Here is an 18,480-nt window from a genome sequence, read left to right as displayed (position 1 = left end):
CCAATCCACGGATAGAAAAGATGCAATAGACTGAATCACACGACGTGAACGTGCAATCTAGGTGACGCGGGCCACTTCTGTGGGTCCCAGCACGCCCTACAGGAAAAATGCCCCCAAAGACCATCTCCGGGTTTGAATTTGAGCTTCTCCGTCTCTTAGACTGAGATACGCGCTGTAGGTATCGAGAGGAGCTTCGTGTGAACAGGCTGAAGCTCCCGTAACTCTTAGCCGATCGAAAGTTATGTCCGTTTGAAACTGCAGCTCCTGTTCCTACGATCCGCAATTCGAGAGAAAAAACAATAAAAATTCATTCACTATTGGGTGCGATCATACCAGCACTAATGCACAAGATCTCATCAGAACTCCGAAGTTAAGCGTGCTTGGGCGAGAGCAGTACTAGGATTGATGACCCTCTGGGAAGTCCTCGTGTTGCACCACTTTTTCATTAATTTCTTTTTTTCTTACTCGTACTTCTTGTTTTTCTGATTCCTCACCGTCCTATTTCCGACTCTTTCAGTTCAATCCGCGGATAGAAAAGATGCAGTAGACTTAATCACACGACGTGAACGTGCGATCTGGGTGACGCAGGCCGCTTCAGTGGGCCAAGCGCGCCCTACGGGAAAAACGCCCCGAAAGACCATCTCCGGGTTGTAATTTGAGCGTCTCCGTCTCTTAGACCGAGATAATTGCTGTAGGTATCGAGAGGAGCTTCGTGTGAAAAGGCTAAAGCTCCCGTAACTCTTAGCCGATCGAAAGTTATGTCCGTTTGAAACTGCAGCTCCTGTTTCTCCGATCCGCAATTCGAGAGACAAAACAATAAAAATTTATTCACTATTGGGTGCGATCATACCAGCACTAATGCACCGGATCCCGTCAAAACTCCGAAGTTAAGCGTGCTTGGGCGTGAACAGTACTAGGATGGGGGACCCCCTGGGAAGTCCTCGTGTTGCACCCCTTTTTTTATTAATTTTTTTTTTCTTACTCGTACTTCTTGTTCTTTCGATTCCTCTCCGTCCTATTTCCGACTCTTGCAGTCCAATCCGCGGATAGAAAAGATGCAATAAACTTAATCATACGATGTGAATGTGCGATCTGGGTGATGCGGGCCGCTTCGGTGGGTCCCAGCGCGACATACGGGAAAAATGCCCCAAAAGACAATCTCCGTTTTGGAATTTGAGCGTCTCCGTCTCTTTAACAAAGATACGTACTATAGGTATCGAGTGGAGTTCGCGTGAGCAGGCTGAAGCTCCAGTAACTCTCAGCCGATCGAAAGTTATGTCCGTTTGAAACTGCAGCTCCTGTTCCTCTGATCCGCAATTCGAGAGACAAAAAAATAAAGAATTCATTCACTGTTGGGTGCGATCATACCAGCACTAATGCACCGGATCCCATCAGAACTCCGAAGTTATGCGTGCTTGGGCAAGAACAGTACTAGGATGGGTGACCCCCTGGGAAGTCCTCGTGTTGCACCCTTTTTTTAATTAGTTTTTGGGTAGAAAAGATGATCGTGAACTAGAAAAGATGTTTCACTCCGAAGTTAAGCGTGCTTGGGCGTGAACAGTACTAGGATGGGGGACCCCCTGGGAAGTCCTCGTGTTGCACCCCTTTTTTTATTAATTTCTTTTTTTCTTACTCGTACTTCTTGTTCTTTCGATTCCTCGCCGTCCTATTTCCGACTCTTTCAGTCCAATCCGTGGATAGAAAAGATGCAATGGACTTAATCACACGACGTGAACGTGCGATCTGGGTGACGCAGGCCGCTTCAATGGGTCCCAGCGCGCCCTACGGGAAAAACTCTCCGAAAGACCATCTCCGGGTTGTAATTTGAGCATCTCCGTCTCTTAGACCGAGATACTTGCTGTAGGTATCAAGAGGAGATTCGCGTGAGCAGGCTGAAGCTCTCGTAACTCTTAGCCGATCGAAAGTTATGTCCGTTTGAAACTGCAGATCCTGTTCCTCCTATCCGCAATTCGAGAGAAAAACAATAAAGAATTCATTCACTGTTGGGTGCGATCATACCAGCACTAATGCACCGGATCCCATCAGATTTCCGAAGTTAAGCGTGCTTGGGCGAGAGCAGTACTAGGATGGGTGACCCCCTAGGAAGTCCTCGTGTTGCACCCCTTTTTTCATTAATTTATTTTTTTCTTACTCGTAATTCTAATTCTTTCGATTCCTCTCCGTCCTATTTCCGACTCTTTCAGTCCAATCTGCGGATAGAAAAGATGCAATAGACTGAATCATACGATGTGATAGTGCGATCTGGGTGACGCGGGCCGCTTCGATGGGTCCCAGCACGACATACGGGAAAAATGCTCCGAAAGACCATCTCCGTTTTGGAATTTGAGCGTCTCACTCTCTTTAACCTAGATACACACTATAGGTATCGAGTGGAGCTTCGCGTGAGCAGGCTGAAGATCCAGTAACTCTCATCCGATCTAAAGTTATGTCCGTTTGAAACTGCAGCTCCTATTCCTCCGATCCGCAATTCGAGAGACAAAAAAATAAAGAATTCATTCACTATTGGGTGCGATCATACCAGCACTAATGCACCGGATCCCATCAGAACTCCGAAGTTATGTGTGCTTGGGCAGGAGCAGTACTAGGATGGGTGACCCCCTGGAAAGTCCTTGTGTTGCACCCCTTTTTTAATTAGTTTTTTTTTCTTACTCGTACATCTTGTTCTTTCGATTCCTCTCCGTCCAATTTCCGACTCTTTCAGTCCAATCCACGGATAGAAAAGATGCAATAGACTGAATCACACGATGTGAACGTGACATCTGGGTGACGCGGGCCACTTCGGTGGGTTCCAGCACGCCCTACGGGAAAAATGCCCCCAAAGACAATCTTTGGTTTTGAATTTGAGTTTCTCCGTCTTTTAGACCGACATACGCGTTGTAGGTATCGAGAAGAGCTATGCGTGAGCAAGCTGAAGCTCCCGTAACTCTCAGCAGATCGAAAGCTATGTCCGTTTGAAACTGCAGCTCCTTTTCCTCCGATCCGCAATTCGAGAGACAAAACAATAAAATATTCATTAACTGTTGGGTGCGATCATACCAACACTAATGCACCGGATCCCATCAAAACTCCAATGTTAAGCGTGCTTGGGTGAGAGCAGTACTAGGATGGGTAACCCCCTGGGAAGTCCTCGTATTGCACCCCTTTTTCATTAATTTCTTTTTTTCTTACTCGTACTTCTAATTCTTTCGATTCCTCTCCGTCCTATTTTCGACTCTTTCAGTCCAATTCGCGGATAGAAAAGATGCAATAGACTGAATCATACGATGTGAAAGTGCGATCTAGGTGACGCGGGCCGCTTCGGTGGGTCCCAGCGCGACATACGGGAAAAATGCCCCGAAAGACCATCTCCGTTTTGGAATTTGAGCGTCTCCGTCTCTTTAACCTAGATACGCACTATATGTATCTAGTGGAGCTTCGCGTGAGCAGGCTGAAGCTCCAGTAACTCTCAGTCGATCGAAAGTTATGTCCGTTTGAAATTGCAGCTCCTGTTCCTCCGATCCGAAATTCGAGAGACAAAAAAATAAAGAATTCCTTCACTATTGGGTGTGATCATACCAGCACTAATACACCGGATCCCATCAGAACTCCGAAGTTATGCGTGCTTGGGCAAGAGCAGTACTAGGATGGGTGACCCCCTGGGAAGTCCTCGTGTTGCACCCCTTTTTTAATTAGTTTTTTTTTTCTTACTCGTACATCTTGTTCTTCCGATTCCTCTCCGTCCTATTTCCGACTCTTTCAGTCCAATCCACGGATAGAAAAGATGCAATAGACTGAATCACACGACATGAACGTGCGATCTGGGTGACGCGGGCCACTTCGGTGGGTCCCAGCGCGCCCTACGAGAAAAATGCCCCCAAAGACTATCTCCGGGTTTGAATTTGAGCTTCTCCGTCTCTTAGAACGAGATAGGCGCTGTAGGTATCGAGAAGAGCTTCGCGTGAGCAGGCTGAAGCTCCCGTAACTCTCAGCAGATCGAAAGTTATGTCCGTTTGAAACTGGAGCTCCTGTTCCTCCGATCCGCAATTTGAGAGACAAAAAAATAAAGAATTCATTCACTATTGAGTGCGATCATACCAGTACTAATGCACCGGATCCCATCAGAACTCCGAAATTATGCGTGCTTGGGCGAGAGCAGTACTAGTATGGGTGACCCCTTGGGAAGTCCTCGTGTTGCACCCCTTTTTCATTAATTTCTTTTTTTCTTACTCGTACTTCTTATTTTTCCGATTCCTCGCCGTCCTATTTCCGACTCTTTAAGTCCAATCCGCGGATAGAAAAGATGCAATAGACTTAATCACACGACGTGAACGTGCGATCTGGGTGACGCAGGCCGCTTCAGTGGGTCCCAGCGCGCCCAACGGGAAAAACGCCCCGAAAGACCATCTCCGGGTTGTAATTTGAGCGTCTCCGTCTCTTAGACCGAGATACTTGCTGTAGGTATCGAGAGGAGCTTCGTGTGAATAGGTTGAAGCTCCCGTAACTCTTAGCCGATCGAAAGTTATGTCCGTTTGAAACTGCAGCTCCTGTTCCTCCGATCCGCAATTTGAGAGACAAAACAATAAAAATTCATTCACTATTGGGTGCGATCATACCAGCACTAATGCACCGGATCCCATCAGAACTATGAAGTTAAGTGTGCTTGGGCGAGAGAAGTACTAGGATGGGTGATCCCCTGGGAAGTCCTTGTGTTGTACCCTTTTTTTCATTAATTTCTTTTTTTCTTACTCGTACTTCTTGTTCTTTCGACTCCTCGCCGTCCTATTTCTGACTCTTGCAGTCCAATCCGCGGATAGAAAAGATGCAATAAACTTAATCATACGATGTGAATGTGCGATCTGGGTGACACGGGCCGCTTCGGTGGGTCCCAGCGCGACATACGGGAAAAATACCCCGAAATATCATCTCCGTTTTGGAATTTGAGTGTCTCCATCTCTTTAACCGAGATATGCAATATAGGTATCGAGTGGAGCTTCGCGTGAGCAGGCTGAAGCTCCAGTAACTCTCAGCCGATTGAAAGTTATGTCCGTTTGAAACTGCAGCTCCTGTTCCTCCGATCCGCAATTCGAGAGACAAATAAATAAAGAATTCATTCACTGTTGGGTGCGATCATACCAGCACTAATGCACCGGATCCCATCAGAACTCCGAAGTTATGCGTGCTTGGGCAAGAGCAGTACTAGGATGGGTGACCCCCTGGGAAGTCCTCGTGTTGCACCCTTTTTTTTATTAGTTTTTTTTTTCTTACTCGTACATCTTGTTCTATCCATTCCTCTCCGTCCTATTTCCGACTCTTTCAGTCCAATCCGCGGATAGAAAAGATGCAATAGACTTAATCACAGGACGTGAACGTGCGATCTGGGTGACGCGGGCCACTTCGGTGGGTCCCAGCATGCCCTACGTGAAAAATGCCCCCAAAGACAATCTCCGGGTTTGAATTTGAGCTTCTCCGTCTCTTATACTGACATACGCATTGTAGGTATCGAGAAGAGCTTCGCGTGAGCAAGCTGAAGCTCTCGTAACTCTCAGCAGATCGAAAGTTATGTCCGTTTGAAACTGCAGCTCCTTTTCCTCCGATCCGCAATTCGAGAGACAAAACAATAAAATATTCATTCACTGTTGGGTGCGATCATACCAGCACTAATGCACCGGATCCCATCAGAACTCTGAAGTTAAGCATGTTTGGGCGAGAGCAGTACTAGGATGGGTGACCCCCTGGGAAGTCCTCGTGTTGCACCCCTTTTTCATTAATTTCTTTTTTTCTTACTCGTACTTCTAATTCTTTTGATTCCTCTCCGTCCTATTTCCGGCTCTTTCAGTCCAATCCGCGGATAAAAAAGATGCAATAGACTGAATCATACGATGTGAACGTGCGATCTGGGTGACGCAGGCCGCTTCGGTGGGTCCCAGCGTGACATACGGGAAAAATGCCCCGAAAGACCATCTCCGTTTTGGAATTTGAGCGTCTCCGTCTCTTTAACCTAGATACGCACTATAGGTATCGAGTGGAGCTTCGCGCGAGCAGGCTGAAGCTCCAGTAACTCTCAGCCAATCGAAAGTTATGTCCGTTTGAAACTGCAGCTCCTGTTTCTCCGATCCGCAATTCGAGAGACAAAAAAATAAAGAATTCATTCTTTGTTTGGTGCGATCATACCAGCACTAATGCACCGGATCCCATCAGAACTCCGAAGTTATGCGTGCTTGTGCAAGAGCATTACTAGGATGGGAGACCCCCTGGGAAGTCCTCGTGTTCCACCCTTTTTTTTATTAGTTTCTTTTTTTCTTACTCGTACATCTTGTTCTTCCGATTCCTCTCCGTCCTATTTCCGACTCTTTCAGTCCAATCCGCGGATAGAAAAGATGCAATAGACTGAATCACAGGACGTGAACGTGCGATCTGGGTGACGCGGGCCACTTCGGTGGGTCCCAGCACGCCCTACGGGAAAAATGCCCCCAAAGACAATCTCCGGGTTTGAATTTGAGCTTCTCCGTCTCTTAGACTGACATACGCGTTGTAGGTATCGATAAGAGCTTCGCGTGAGCAAGCTGAAGCTCCCGTAACTCTCAGCAGATCGAAAGTTATGTCCGTTTGAAACTGCAGCTCCTTTTCCTCCGATCCGCAATTCAAGAGACAAAACAATAAAATATTCATTCATTGTTGGGTGCGATCATACCAGCACTAATGCACCGGATCCCATCAGAACTCTGAAGTTAAGCGTGCTTGGGCGAGAGCAGTACTAGGAAGGGTGACTCCCTGGGAAGTCCTCGTGTTGCACCCCTTTTTCATTAATTTCTTTTTTTTCTTACTCGTACTTCTAATTCTTTCGATTCCTCTCCGTCCTATTTCCGACTCTTTCAGTCCAATCCGCGGATAGAAAAGATGCAATATACTGAATCACATGACGTGAACGTGCGATCTGGGTGACGCGGGCCACTTTGGTGGGTCCCAGCGTGCCCTACGGGAAAAATGTTAGAGTAGGTGCCCGTCGAGCTAATGTGTTGGCCGATGGTCCTTGAGAGAACTCTTGTATGACAATCTTTGTTTTAATAATATTTGACATTATTTAATTTGGCACATCTTTATCTTTATACCCATGCATGCTGCATAGATAAAGCCCTTGAATATACAAATAGTAGAAAGAATATGAGATGTTCATGTGATGACTATCATGAAACTCATATTTGGAATACTGTATATTCTAAACTGTTCCTAGTCGATTCAGCCGCCATAAAGAAGGACAAAGGCCGCTCGAGCTTGAGACTAGTATTTGCAATGTGAGTACCATGTTTCATTGGTAGGGGACATGGAGATGTCCAAGCATGCAAATAGGTGCTCCTTGTAGAGTGCACTGAACAACCCTCCCTAAAGGATTTTCCAAGTGGTTCTCACTTATCGAGTGGAGAAGTCCTAGTTTATGGTTGTACACCATTAGTCCTATAACCCGGGACAACATGGAGACTCTATATGCTAGTGCTTCACTTTGACTTGTTTATCGACTCATCTGGGGTCATCAGGTGGCAATGTTGGGTGTTGTGACGAAACATATAGGAGTAAATGCATTGTAGTCGGGGATTCACCGCTTACCTACGAGTATGGATATCCTATGTTATATCATGCATACATAGCTTGAAATCTCTGATCAGAGTAAGTGGTAATTAAGAAAGGAGTTTCTTGAATTACACTTTCGATGCAACTACGGCATGAAACATAGTTATCGATTCAATGACAACTCTCGATAAACCAATGGTTGTCGAATCGGTCGGGATATATGAGTTGAAGGGACCGTACTGTACGCTAACCATAATTGATTGGTTCTTGCAGGCACTTTCATTTGATACCTAGGGAGTCATGTAAGCAATGCTGCTAGATGTTTACATGACTGGTTGGGTACTATCAGACTTGAGTTTTCTGACGTTCTTATTATCAATGTGTTGATTAATAATAATGGAGCTATCTAGGGTATGCTCATATAAGGGACTTGTTGATCCTGAATCACATGGAGATGTGAACCCACTGCTAGTTGTATCAGTGAACCATTGAGGGTCACACAAGTACTAGCTTTCTAGATCCCGTTGAGATTAAAATTAGTTCATTGTGTTGAACAACTTATAAAGGAGTTTATAAGTAAAATAAATTAGAAGTTTGACTTCTAAATTGGAGAATGAATGGAATGAGTAACTTTTAATTTGTGAATGTGTTCCAAGATTAAAAGTTGACTTAAAATAATTAGTTTATGAAAATGGTGATTTTCTAAACTATTATTTTGAACTTAGTTAATTAATTCAAGTGTTGAATTAATTTAACACTAGTAGACATTTTAATGTACAAATAATTAAATTAATTCAAGTGTTGAATTAATTAAACACTATTGAGTCTAGTAGAGCTCAAATTAATATAGTGTTGTATAATTATTGATACTAGTGGACTTGAATGGGTTCAAGTTAAATTTAATTAATTGATTAAACTTAAATGGGTTTAGGTTTAATAATTAATTAAAAATAAGTTCAAATTACATTTAAATATATATATTTATATATGTATATATATATAGGCGTGTATATATATATATATATGATATATATATGTGTGTGTATGGAATTTGAAGGGTTGTAAGATGGTTTGCAATTTTTCATGCATGCCTTGCAATTTTCCATGCATGGCTTAATTGTACTCATTAATCCCTCTCCTTTAATATATTATTTGGAATAATATATACACACAATACAATTCATTCCATTCCAAGATAGTGAAGTGGCCGAACACTCCATTGCAATTTTCTCCAAATTTTTCCTTTCATTTTGAGGGAGAATTAAAATGATATCTCAATGAAAAATCCTCTAAATATTCTAGTGCATATTTAGAGTGGATTTAGATCGTCTAGTCGTGGACCTAATTCGGAGGCTCGAATAGTTGAATCCATATTGAGCAAGGAGTGCTCTTGGAAGCTTGTAGATTGAGTCTACCATTTTTCAAGAGCCTAGTTGTTTATCAACTTGGTTGGAGCCATAAATCAATCTTTGAGATTGATAGGTAAAATTCTAAACACCCTATGGTTGTTTAATATTTGAATACTACACAAGTGCTCGAATTTCTTTTATTAAAAAATTTTATATTTCCGCTGCGTTTCCGGGCACGAGTTAACCGATCCCCTTCAGTGGTATCAGAGCCTAGGTTACTCTTTTGTGTAGTATTTGTTGGATATTATGTTGAGGTCAATTTCTAACCGCATGAGAAAATCAATATTTTAACATTTAGGGAAAATTTTATAAATTATTTTTTTTTATTTTCGGGCAGCCCTTGGGCTGCCCGAAGGTGTCACGGCTGCCCCATATTTTTAATAAAAAAAATTTTTTGGCCGGAATCCGGAGACGGAGTTTCGGTGACGAATATGACGACTTGAGTTTTTCAAAAGGTGTTTTGGAATATCATGTGTCATAGGGCCTAAATTGTTAAATATATTATAGTTGATTTTTATGAAAAATTAAACTTTATAATATGTGATTTTTCTCATAAAATAAATAGTTAAAGTGTGACTTTGATTATTTATAGTAAATTGTGATTTACAAGAAATTCAATTATAAATAAATTAATTTGAAAGTAAACAAAGGTGTTTGTTTATTTTGTTAATTTATTTTATAATTGTGGTGGTTAGTGATTGGACCAAGATATATAATATTTGATCAATTAATTATTGAGATAATTAATTGATGGTGTATGATATGTGATATTGTGCTTGAAGGATGATTAAAAGCCCAATACCAATTTGCTAGGTGTATGCTAGGATATTTTGTGTTGAATGGTTGTAATAATTATCAAATTACAAAGTGGGCTTGGTTTATGGCCCGTTCCCACCCCATGAGATGTATCCCTATTTGCCATGGATATTTTCATGTAAAATATTTAATAGCGGAAGTTAAAGATTGGAAGATGGTGGGCCATGATGAATTATGAAGATTCAAGACATGTAAATATTGGAAGCTTATGTAATTGTTGCATTTGCATCCCATGCATTCCCTAGGAATTGGACCTAGGCCCGTGTTTGGCTCACACGGGCCAAATAGTTTTTGGGGCGATTAATCATCCTTATTAATTAGTATGTGCTTTATTATTTTATAATAACAAAGTTGCATGAATCCGGCAAACATACGATCAAACATGGCAATCTTTAAAATTAATGATGAGACCTTTTCAAAATTAAAAACCCTCATTTTGAATTAGATTCAAAATTTATATCAAGCCCGAAAAGGGGAATAATAAATTTGTTTATAATTTCCATGTCTTCCATGGACAATGGATGCATGACGAACGCTACCCGTATTCAATGCTCGGCTCATATTATTGGGGGGGCTTGGATGCCGGAAAGCTGTGACATCCATTGACATGGTGATGTGAACTACGTGGAACTCCCATGACTTCGGCTCATATTATTGGGGGAACTCATGGCGACCGTCCATTAAGGTTCGATATCGATGGGTAAGGCTTGACACGTAAAGATGAACGACGTCATATTATTGGGTCCTAATCAAGCGTGAGACAAAAGTTTACGTAAGGGTTGCATGGAGATGCAATTGGAAACTACCTTTTAGAAATTATGATTGGCTGATATTATTCGGGATCGTAATTGGCTAATTGGACCTTATGTACCTACTGAGGAAAGGAGTTTCCCGTTTTTACTAGAGGGTAGTAAAAATGTCAAAACAGTGGGAGTAAAAAATTTATAAAGTTAAAGTCCATACTTTATATCTTATTAAATATTTTAAAATAGTAATTGACATTTATCTGTTATTATTTTTCAGTACAAGTTTTGACAATGTCATCAATTCGCAATCCGTTGTCTGCAATACTCGACAAACATTTACTGACCGGTCCAAATTACCTCGATTGGCTAAGAAATTTGAAAATTGTCTTAAACTCGGAAAGGATTGCATACACACTTGATGAGTCGCCCCCTGATGCGGCTCCGACTGATTGTAGCCCTAAGGAGCTACAGACTTACAAGGATTGGTGTGACCATGACTTGAAAGCCAAGTGTTATATGCAGGCTTCTATGAATGATGAGCTTCAGCGACGTTTTGAGAGTGCAAATCATGCTGCTGACATTCATTTGCATCTCAAAGAACTCTTTGGTGAACAAACACGCCCACTTCGACATGCGATTGTCAAGGAGCTAATCACTTTGCGCATGCGAGATGGGGCTTCGGTCCATGAGCATGGCCTGAAGTTGATTGGGCTCGTGGAGAAACTCGTTAGCATGGATCTTGTGCTACCAACTGAGTTGACCACAGACGTGTTGCTCTTGTCACTGCCTAGCTCATTTGATCCTTTTGTGGTGAATTTCAACATGAACAGGTTAGATCCAACCCTTGAGGAGTTGGTTAACATTCTTGTTACGTTTGAATCCACAATCAAGAAAGAGAAGCCGGTTCTTTATGTGGGATCTTCATCTGGTTCAAAGAATAGACCACATGGGAAGGGAAAGAAGCGTTCCTTCCATGCTCCCAAAAAGAACGTGCCCTTGAAGAGGCAAGCTCCGAGTCCCGTTGTGGTAGCCACACCAGTTAAGGCTAACAAGACTAATGACGTCTGTCATCACTGTAAGAAACCTGGACATTGGAAGCGTAATTGCAAGGAATATCTTGACCAGAATGGTTCTGGAAAAGGTATGTTCTACATTGAAGTAAACATTTTACTTAACTCTTCTTCTTGGGTATTGGATACCGGCTGTGGCTCACATCTCTGTAATGATTTGCAGGTGATGGCAAGAAGTAGGAGACTCAGAGATGGTGAGACCTTCTTGAGGATGGGCAATGGGGCAAGAGTTGCAGCCAAAGCTATTGGAGATGTTTACTTATTGTTGGACAATGATTTTAAATTATGTTTGAGAGATGTTTTGTTTGTACTAGATTTGGTGAAAAACATTGTTTCCATTTCTATGCTTGATAAAGATGGATATTCTTGTTTATTTGGCAAAGGTGTTTGCAATATTTACAAGAATGAATGTTTAATTGGTACAGGACAATTGGAAAATGATCTCTATAATTTAAAATTAAAAGATATTCCTATGTATAATGTCCAAGAGATATCAACAACATCCAAAAGAAAACAAGATACTCTAAATCCAGCACACTTATGGCATGCTCGATTAGGTCATATATCTTTTAAAAGGATGAACAAGCTAGTGGGAGAAGGCATGTTTGATATGTCTGATATTAATTCTCTTACTACTTGTGAACCCTGTCTAAAAGGAAAGATGACCAAAATTCCCTTTAAGGGCCATGTGGAGCGAGCCAAGGGACTGTTGGATTTGATCCATACAGATGTGTGTGGTCCACTTAGCATCACCACTAAGCCCGGACATTCTTACTTCATTACCTTTACCGATGACTTCTCTAGGTATGGGTATGTGTATTTGATGAAATACAAATCTGAAGCTTTTGAAAAGTTCAAAGAATTCAGAAATGAAGTAGAAAAACAATTGGGACAAAGCATCAAGGCACTTCGATCGGATTGAGGTGGTGAATACTTGAGTACTGAATTCCAAGAGTATCTTAGGGAGAATGGGATTCTCTCACAGTGGACTCCTCCTGGTACACCTCAGTTGAATGGTGTTTCAGAACGTCGTAATTGAACTTTGATGGACATGGTTCGGTCTATGATGGGGTTCACGGAGTTGCCGCCATCCTTTTGGGGATATGCACTTGAGACAGCGGCACTGTTGTTGAACAATGTCCATTCAAAGGCAGTTGATAAGACACCATATGAGATATGGATGGGAAAATCTCCAAAGTATTCTTATCTAAGAATATGGGGATGCCCTGCTTATGTGAAGCAGATAGTGGGAGATAAATTGGATGCTCGATCCATTTTATGCTACTTCGTGGGATATCCAAGGAATTCGGTTGGATATTATTTCTATCATCCCAAAGAAACAAAGGTGTTTGTTTCTAGGAATGCAACCTTCTTGGAGAAGGAATTTCTATTGGATAGAAAATGGGAGATGATAGAACTCGAAGAAGTTCGAGAAACACCCACGATTGTGGAACCCACACCCGAACAGCCAAGAGAGGAGACACTAGCCCCTAGAAGATCCGAGAGGATCTCAAGACCACCTATGAGGTATGGTCTGCTTCTTGAAGAGGGCCAAGATGATCCTGACCATGGATGTGATCCAAGGACCTTCAAGGAAGCATTGTCTGATGCCGATTCATCCAAGTGGCTTGAAGCTATGGAATCTGAGATGAATTCCATGTATTCGAACCAAGTGTGGAATCTTGTGGATCCACCTGAAGGAATTGTTCCTATAGGGTGTAAATGGATTTACAAGAGGAAGCTTGGAAGGATGGGAAGGTTCTGACCTTCAAGGCTCGATTGGTGGCAAAAGGTTATACTCAAAGGCAAGGAGTTGACTTTGAAGAAACTTTTTCTCCAGTCGCAATGTTCAAGTCCATAAGGATATTGCTTGCCATTGCCGCATGGTATGACTATGAAATATGGCAGATGGATGTGAAGACAACTTTTCTTAATGGGGATATTAAGGAAGAAATTTACATGTCTCAACCTGAAGGGTTCACATCTATCGGAAGTGAGCATAAAGTATGAAAACTTCAGAGATCTATCTATGGTCTCAAACAGGCATCTAGGAGCTGGAACCTCAGATTTGATGGTACAATCAAAGAGTTTGGGTTTACTAAGAATCCTGAGGAACCATGTGTGTATAAGAAGGTCAGTGGGAGTTCTGTGACATTCCTGATACTTTATGTTGATGACATTCTACTCATTGGGAATGATGTAGGAATGTTGCAATCAACTAAAGTATGGTTATCGAGTAAGTTCTCGATGAAGGACTTGGGTGAAGCATCTTTTGTATTGGGAATACAAATCTATCGGGATAGATCAAAAAGATTGCTTGGTCTCACCCAGTCCACATACATTGATACCATCGTGAAGAGGTTCTCGATGGATGAGTCTAAAAGAGGACATCTACCAATGTGTCATGGCGTGTCTCTATCCAAGTCCATGTCTCCCAAAAATGATGCAGAGATAGAGACGATGACACGCATTCCATATGCATCTGCAATTGGTAGTATCATGTATGCGATGATATCTACACGTCCTGATGTGGCCTTTGCACTTAGTGTTACAAGTAGATATCAATCGAACCCTGGTCTTCCACACTGGAAAGCTGTGAAAGACATTCTCAAGTATTTGAGAAAGATTAAGAATATGTTCTTGGTTTATGGGGGTGGAGAACTAAAATTGGAAGGCTATACCGACTCTAGCTTCCAAAGCGATGTTGATGATTCGAAGTCAACTTCCGGTTTTATATTCATGCTCAATGGTGCTGCTGTTTGTTGGAAGAGTTCCAAGCAAAATAGCACTGCGGATTCAACCACTGAGGCAGAATATATTGCTGCATCCGATGCTGCAAAGGAAGCTGTTTGGATTAGGAATTTCGTTCAAGAGTTGGGCGTTATTCCTAATGGAGTTGATCCAGTCCCGGTGTACTGCGACAGCACTGGTGCAGTTGCTCAGGCAAAAAGAACCAAGGTCTCATCAGAAATCCAAACATGTACTGAGAAAATACCACATCATCCGGGAAATTGTGGAACGAGGAGATGTCTTGTTAGACAGAGTCGCCTCCGCAGATAATGTTGCTGATCCACTAACTAAGCCTTTACCAGGACCATTGTTCGAAAAGCATCGCGAATCAAGGGGTTTGAAGAATATGGGTAGTTGGCTCTAGTGCAAGTGGGAGATTGTTAGAGTAGGTGCCCGTCGAGCCAATGTGTTGGCCGATGGTCCTTGAGAGAACTCTTGTATGACAATCTTTGTTTTAATAATATTTGACATTATTTAATTTGGCACATCTTTATCTTTATACCCATGCATGCTGCATAGATAAAGCCCTTGAATATACAAATAGTAGAAAGAATATGAGATGGTCATGTGATGACTATCATGAAACTCATATTTGGAATACTGTATATTCTAAACTGTTCCTAGTCGATTCAGTCGCCATAAAGAAGGATAAAGGCCGCTCGAGCTTGAGACTAGTATTTGCGATGTGAGTACCATGTTTCATTGGTAGGGGACATGGAGATGTCCAAGCATGCAAATAGGTGCTCCTTGTAGAGTGCACTGAACAACCCTCCCTAAAGGATTTTCCAAGTGGTTCTCACTTATCGAGTGGAGAAGTCCTAGTTTATGGTTGTACACCATTAGTCCTATAACCCGGGACAACATGGAGACTCTATATGCTAGTGCTTCACTTTGACTTATTTACCGACTCATCTGGGGTCATCAGGTGGCAATGTTGGGTGTTGTGACGAAACATATAGGAGTCAATGCATTGTAGTCGGGGATTCACCGCTTACCTACGGGTATGGATATCCTATGTTATATCATGCATACGTAGCTTGAAATCTCTGATCAGAGTAAGTGGTAATTAAGAAAGGAGTTTCTTGAATTACACTTTCGATGCAACTACGGCATGAAACATAGTTATCGATTCAATGACAACTCTCGATAAACCAATGGTTGTCGAATCGGTCGGGATATATGAGTTGAAGGGACCGTACTGTACGCTAACCATAATTGATTGGTTCTTGCAGGCACTATCATTTGATACCTAGGGAGTCATGTAAGCAATGCTGCTAGATGTTTACATGACTGGTTGGGTACTATCAGACTTGAGTTTTCTGACGTTCTTATTATCAATGTGTTGATTAATAAGAATGGAGCTATATAGGGTATGCTCATATAAGGGACTTGTTGATCCTGAATCACATAGATATGTGAACCCACTGCTAGTTGTATCAGTGAACCATTGAGGGTCACACAAGTACTAGCTTTCTAGATCCCGTTGAGATTAAAATTAGTTCATTGTGTTGAACAACTTATAAAGGAGTTTATAAGTAAAATAAATTAGAAGTTTGACTTCTAAATTGGAGAATGAATGGAATGAGTAACTTTTAATTTGTGAATGTGTTCCAAGATTAAAAGTTGACTTAAAATAATTAGTTTATGAAAATGGTGATTTTCTAAACTATTATTTTGAACTTAGTTAATTAATTCAAGTGTTGAATTAATTTAACACTCGTAGACATTTTAATGTACAAATAATTAAATTAATTCAAGTGTTGAATTAATTAAACACTATTGAGTCTAGTAGAGCTCAAATTAATATAGTGTTGTATAATTATTGATACTAGTGGACTTGAATGGGTTCAAGTTAAATTTAATTAATTGATTAAACTTAAATGGGTTTAGGTTTAATAATTAATTAAAAATAAGTTCAAATTACATTTAAATATATATATTTATATATGTATATATATATAGGCGTGTATATATATATATATATGATATATATGTGTGTGTATGGAATTTGAAGGGTTGTAAGATGGTTTGCAATTTTCCATGCATGCCTTGCAATTTTCCATGCATGGCTTAATTGTACTCATTAATCCCTCTCCTTTAATATATTATTTGGAATAATATATACACACAATACAATTCATTCCATTCCAAGATAGTGAAGTGGCCGAACACTCCATTGAAATTTTCTCCAAATTTTTCCTTTCATTTTGAGGGAGAATTAAAATGATATCTCAATGAAAAATCCTCTAAATATTCTAGTGCATATTTAGAGTGGATTTAGATCGTCTAGTCGTGGACCTAATTCGGAGGCTCGAATAGTTGAATCCATATTGAGCAAGGAGTGCTCTTGGAAGCTTGTAGATTGAGTCTACCATTTTTCAAGAGCCTAGTTGTTTATCAACTTGGTTGGAGCCATAAATCAATCTTTGAGATTGATAGGTAAAATTCTAAACACCCTATGGTTGTTTAATATTTGAATACTACACAAGTGCTCGGATTTCTTTTATTAAAAAATTTTATATTTCCGCTGCGTTTCCGGGCACGAGTTAACCGATCCCCTTCAGTGGTATCAGAGCCTAGGTTACTCTTTTGTGTAGTATTTGTTGGATATTATGTTGAGGTAAATTTCTAACCGCATGAGAAAATCAATATTTGAACATTTAGGAAAAACGGTGTTCAGATCAATCAGAATTGATACCCGGTGCAGCGGAAGTTTTAAAATTTTATATGGAACGATTACATATCATGGGTATCAAAACTTTACGATTAAATTGTGCGTGTAAAAATTAAATAACAATTAAATTTTTACCTTGAATCTCGAAACGAGATTATGGACACCAACAGATAACTCTGCTCTTGTTGTATATCCCAAGAACTGATGGACGAACAATTCTTCAATCAGGTCCACGAATAGAATTCGAATCCCTCTGATAGATTGCACTAGAAAATCTATCAGAAGTTTCTACAAAGAGAATTAACGAATTTGATCCGTTAAACCAGACTGCAAATTCGAAATTCACAGGCTGGAATTTTCGAACAGAGAGAGGAGAGGGGGCAGCCACACCTAGAGAGAACAGCTAGGGTTTTCGAAAATTTTGTGACCTCTATTGTGTAATTTCTGTACTGCAATAACTTATTTATAATGTGGGCTGCTAACAGCTTAGGGCCCATTAGTCATAAGTTCAAGCCTGACAAGCAAAGCCCGCATGTTCAGAAATTAATATAAAATTCATCGTGACTCAGATTGATAAACCAATTTCACCAATGTGCACAGAAACCATTTCTGCATCTTTTAAAGTCAAGATAAATTTTCTGAATCCGAATTCAGTGATTTCCAAAAATGTCCATCACTATGTCATTTTTGGAAATCTTACTCCCTTTTCTTTTAAATAAGAAGTCCCACTTCTTTATTCACTAAATTTAACTCTTTAAATTTAATTATCTCAACGGGGATTAGAAATCCATTACTTGTGTGACCCTCAATGGTTCAGGGATACAGCTAGCCATGGGCTCACAACTCCTTGTGACTCGGAACAACAATTTCCGACTTACCCATCGAATCATGGTAAGAGCGCCTAGCAACATCGCCCCATGATTCCCTAGGTATCACTGATAGTGCCTGCAAGAACCAATAGATTTTGGTTAGCGTATAGTACGGTCCCTTCATACATATATCCCGATCGAATCAACAACCATTGGTAAATCGAGAGTCGTTCGAGATTCGATAACTATGCAATACATCTTGAAGATCAAATAGTGATATCGCATGTGCTACTAGGAAACCAAGTAACCTAAAACACATCATGTACTCTGGCCAGAGATTCCTCACACTAATATCTCCTCAGATTGCATAGGATATCCACACTCGCAAGTATGTGGTGAATCCTTGACAACAAAGCATCGACTCCTATATGTGTCGTAACTGTACCCAATCCCGACACCTAATGACCCCAATAGAGTCGGTAAACGAGTCAAAGTAAAGTACTAGCATATAGAGTCTCAATGATATTTCAAGTAGTAAGGATTAATGGTGTACAACCAAAACCGCGGACTTTATCCACTCGATAAGTGATAACCACTTGG

At 41.0% G+C, this 18,480-nt stretch overlaps 12 non-coding genes and 1 pseudogene across 12 annotated transcripts; all 13 read left to right on the top strand.

Moving 5' to 3' along the window:
* Positions 1 to 319: 319 nt before the first annotated feature.
* Positions 320 to 438, top strand: LOC140869070 (5S ribosomal RNA). The gene has a single exon (XR_012146462.1). It is a non-coding gene; the product is annotated as a 5S ribosomal RNA (ribosomal RNA).
* Positions 439 to 836: 398 nt separating this feature from the next.
* On the top strand, positions 837 to 955 carry LOC140870305 (5S ribosomal RNA). The gene has a single exon (XR_012147272.1). It is a non-coding gene; the product is annotated as a 5S ribosomal RNA (ribosomal RNA).
* A 399-nt stretch (positions 956 to 1,354) lies between these two features.
* LOC140870377 (5S ribosomal RNA) lies at positions 1,355 to 1,473 on the top strand. Its single transcript, XR_012147341.1, has one exon. It is a non-coding gene; the product is annotated as a 5S ribosomal RNA (ribosomal RNA).
* Positions 1,474 to 2,005: 532 nt separating this feature from the next.
* LOC140869120 (5S ribosomal RNA) lies at positions 2,006 to 2,124 on the top strand. The gene has a single exon (XR_012146510.1). It is a non-coding gene; the product is annotated as a 5S ribosomal RNA (ribosomal RNA).
* Positions 2,125 to 2,525: 401 nt separating this feature from the next.
* On the top strand, positions 2,526 to 2,644 carry LOC140870516 (5S ribosomal RNA). The gene has a single exon (XR_012147474.1). It is a non-coding gene; the product is annotated as a 5S ribosomal RNA (ribosomal RNA).
* Positions 2,645 to 3,043: 399 nt separating this feature from the next.
* On the top strand, positions 3,044 to 3,162 carry LOC140868939 (5S ribosomal RNA). Its single transcript, XR_012146335.1, has one exon. It is a non-coding gene; the product is annotated as a 5S ribosomal RNA (ribosomal RNA).
* Positions 3,163 to 3,562: 400 nt separating this feature from the next.
* LOC140870374 (5S ribosomal RNA) lies at positions 3,563 to 3,681 on the top strand. The gene has a single exon (XR_012147338.1). It is a non-coding gene; the product is annotated as a 5S ribosomal RNA (ribosomal RNA).
* A 400-nt stretch (positions 3,682 to 4,081) lies between these two features.
* On the top strand, positions 4,082 to 4,200 carry LOC140868519 (5S ribosomal RNA). Its single transcript, XR_012145933.1, has one exon. It is a non-coding gene; the product is annotated as a 5S ribosomal RNA (ribosomal RNA).
* A 399-nt stretch (positions 4,201 to 4,599) lies between these two features.
* Positions 4,600 to 4,718, top strand: LOC140868618 (5S ribosomal RNA). Its single transcript, XR_012146026.1, has one exon. It is a non-coding gene; the product is annotated as a 5S ribosomal RNA (ribosomal RNA).
* Positions 4,719 to 5,119: 401 nt separating this feature from the next.
* Positions 5,120 to 5,238, top strand: LOC140870279 (5S ribosomal RNA). The gene has a single exon (XR_012147248.1). It is a non-coding gene; the product is annotated as a 5S ribosomal RNA (ribosomal RNA).
* A 400-nt stretch (positions 5,239 to 5,638) lies between these two features.
* LOC140870293 (5S ribosomal RNA) lies at positions 5,639 to 5,757 on the top strand. The gene has a single exon (XR_012147261.1). It is a non-coding gene; the product is annotated as a 5S ribosomal RNA (ribosomal RNA).
* Positions 5,758 to 6,157: 400 nt separating this feature from the next.
* LOC140869477 (5S ribosomal RNA) lies at positions 6,158 to 6,276 on the top strand (annotated as a pseudogene).
* A 401-nt stretch (positions 6,277 to 6,677) lies between these two features.
* Positions 6,678 to 6,796, top strand: LOC140870257 (5S ribosomal RNA). Its single transcript, XR_012147227.1, has one exon. It is a non-coding gene; the product is annotated as a 5S ribosomal RNA (ribosomal RNA).
* The last annotated feature ends 11,684 nt before the right edge of the window (positions 6,797 to 18,480 follow it).

The sequence above is a fragment of the Henckelia pumila genome, chromosome 4 (assembly GCF_033568475.1).
Source record: "Henckelia pumila isolate YLH828 chromosome 4, ASM3356847v2, whole genome shotgun sequence".
Taxonomy (NCBI): domain Eukaryota; kingdom Viridiplantae; phylum Streptophyta; class Magnoliopsida; order Lamiales; family Gesneriaceae; genus Henckelia; species Henckelia pumila.
Note: the sequence above shows the minus strand (reverse complement) of the source record. Positions and strands in the feature narration are given on the sequence as shown.